This window comes from Anneissia japonica, unplaced genomic scaffold (assembly GCF_011630105.1).
Source record: "Anneissia japonica isolate Jap-2015-1 unplaced genomic scaffold, ASM1163010v1 scaffold1128_len1000024_cov185, whole genome shotgun sequence".
In the NCBI taxonomy this organism is placed as follows: Eukaryota; Metazoa; Echinodermata; class Crinoidea; order Comatulida; family Comatulidae; genus Anneissia; species Anneissia japonica.
The window spans coordinates 968957-972229 of record NW_022705247.1 but is presented as its reverse complement, the minus strand read 5'-3'; positions in this window follow the sequence as shown (position 1 = coordinate 972229).

The window sequence follows — 3273 nt, the reverse complement described above, 5'->3', positions numbered from 1 at the left end:
GAAACAAAGTGCAAAAGTATGAAACATTTACCTACAATTTAGAGCCCTAATTGCTCTAGGAAAGAAACTATTCCTGAATCTAGCCTTAGTGGCTTTCAATGAACGAAAACGTCGACCACTGCGCATCAATTGATATGCCAGTGGTGGGCGTCAGCGGGGGCCGAGACTATATACCCTCGCCGGGCACGGTAAGTTTAGCTTCAACCTCCTGCCTGCCGTGGGGGAAAAGGGTAGATTTTGCCGGGGAATGAAAAAAATGTAAAAAATTAAGTTTATTTCGCTTAGGCTAACCATATCTTCCTCATTGAGCTGTGTTACTGTAACTTTTCATCACGATAGTAATACAATTAAATTGCCTTTTTATTGTAAATTGTGACTATCAGATAAGTAATAATTTAACCTACCATTAGGAATTTGTTTGGACATCACAAAAGTGATGAGTAATATATCATTTAGTGTCAAATTTCATGGGGGTATGGGGCATGACCCCTACCAAAATATGAGTTCGCCATTTCAGATTATATCAGATTTCCTCCTCAGAAATCTATTAAAATGGTCATTTAATCCTCTAGAATGCATGATCTCCGGGGCCCTAGGCGGCCTTCGGCCCCAGTCTTAGTTGGTCAAACAACATTTCCTTTCTACCACTGACACATTTAGCTTTGATGCCTTAAAAAAACTAATATTAATACACCAAAATTTCGTCCAATATTCGAAACTTCTTGGGGCTTCACCCACTTTACCCACCGGGAGCCCAGACGGCCCTCAGCCAAAATGCCCTTCCCTCGTTTAGCTTCCCCCTCCCCTCCAACCCTCGCTTCCGCCGGAAGCTTCTCCTTCGAGTAGTAAATCCTGGCGCCATCACTGATAAACGCGCTTGTTGATCAATCCTGAAATGCAAATGTGAAATGCTCATCTGCCACTCTAAGTCAGGCGATCGTCTGTAAGTCGTCCAAAGCATGCTTCAGTATTCGTCTACTGGGATTTCGTAAGTTTAAGTGTTATGTAACAACGTGATTTTTTATCAAATTCGCGTGGCGCAATTTAAAAATATTAAATCTTCTACTATTATAATGTTGTGTACAATTATCCCGAAGCACTTGCGCGCTAAAATTACTCTTCTTATATGCAATTCAATCATTTTAACCTATATACTAGCGTTTAATGCAATCTTAGATCGCTCATGGGCTCAAACTTTCAAATACTGTCATTAATATGAAAGTCATAGGCTAACAATTGATTATTATTTTTCACCATCATAAATCATCTTTATCATTATCAAATTCTGTCACCAGAACAATCATCATTATCATCTCACCATCTATAGGCTACATCGGATAATCATTACTAGTATCATCATGACGATCATCATCGTAATCATCTGTATTACTAGCATCACCACCACCATCATTACTATCGTCACCATCATTAGCATCATCAACGCAATAAACAGTCATTATCATCGTCGTCGGATTCGATTCAGCAAATATCATGGTATTTGTAGGCATTAAATTAATTATCAGAAAAACGAATACCGGACAAATGCTAATTTGACATTTGCGATTTTAAAAGAAGAAGTAAATTGGCCTTACGAAGCGATTTAAATAGCTTAATGGCCTAGCCATCAACACTTAAAGATAATATAATTGTTAAATGAGTTATAAAATGTCTTTGTAAGTACTGGATAATGATTCCCACGACCTTCAATCTCATCCATTAACTTGAAAATCCACAAAAGCCTTTATAGACAGTTTGTGTCTTTAAAATGCAATTATTAATTCGTATTCTTCTTTCATGCTTCATAGTGGCTCATTGTTTTGACCCAAAAGGTTCTCCTGTTGACTGGGCTTCCACTCGTGGCCGAGTCGCACCATCATTATCATCTTCATCAGCAAACGTCATCAATTCCCTCTCTATTATTACCATTATCGAATGAAATCAAATCAAAGTTTATTCTTCCTTATGAACGTAAGACAAACTTCTTGGAAAACAATATTTGGGAAAAATTACAAGAAAATGAAAAAAAAAATTATCATAGTAAGCAAAAAAGGGGAGAAACAAGGAAGGACGAATGAAATCAGCCTAAATTGGTTTTCTTACTGATCCTCCATAAGCATAACATATTATTGATATAATAATAATAATAATAATAATAATAATAATAATAATAATAATAATAATAATTATTATTATTATTATGATAATAATAATAATAATAATAATAATAATAATAATAATAATAATAATAATAATAATAATAATAATTATAATAATAATAATTTTCATTTAGATGAGTTGTTTAGTTTTTTAGATATCTGATCTGCGTTTTGCTCTGAATGGTCCATAATCGACACCAAAATATAAACAATTTAATCACTTCATTTTCCGAACGCCTTTTATTGTATCAGTTTTACACCTGCCGATTCCTGACATGTTCTGGCATAACCTACTGGCAAGTTTTACTCATAGCTGACAAACAAAACACATGCAATGTATTGGTGTTGAAATTAATATATTTTGGAAATAGAAATATGGGATTTAGTTTTTAGCGTCACATGTTTAAATGGTGAATTAAAAATATTCCCAATAAGTTCCGAAAAAAGTAAGTTAGTATGCTCCTTTACTGTAATCGCACTAATTTAAATATTCATTATATAGATATATTTTTTGCCTACGGTAATACGGTAAACTTACTCTTTAAATGGTCCTCATACAACAACCTACTTCGGATCGTGACCAAAATTGACACACTTCTTATTAAAACATGACAAACTATTCTACCAATTGTAATTTTTATCCATTGATCCATTTATCCTAGATATTTAGGTCTGGACATTTTGGCCCTCAAATGCACACCCGAATTGGGACCGTCACCAACATTTCATAATTTCTTCCTTGTACTTTAGTTAAGCTTTCACGAAAGTTTGATTCGTATCAGTTGATTAGTTTTTTGAAATATCTGGTCTGAGACGTTTTCTTTAAATGGTCCTCATATCCACACCCACTCCGGATGGCCACCAAAATTTAATCACCTCATCCTTGGGTCATACCTAACATTCCCTGTATCTTCCATTTAAGATCTGTACAGCTGTTTTTTGAGATATTTTGAACACAAGAAACACGCACGACCTTAACAATTTAAATAACCCTCAAGTTCACCCCCGAATTTGGATCATGACCAACACTTGATAATTTCTTTCTTGTAACTTGGTCAACCTTTCACGAAAATTTCATTCATAAGTTAATTAGTTTTTGAGATATCTTGTATAGGAC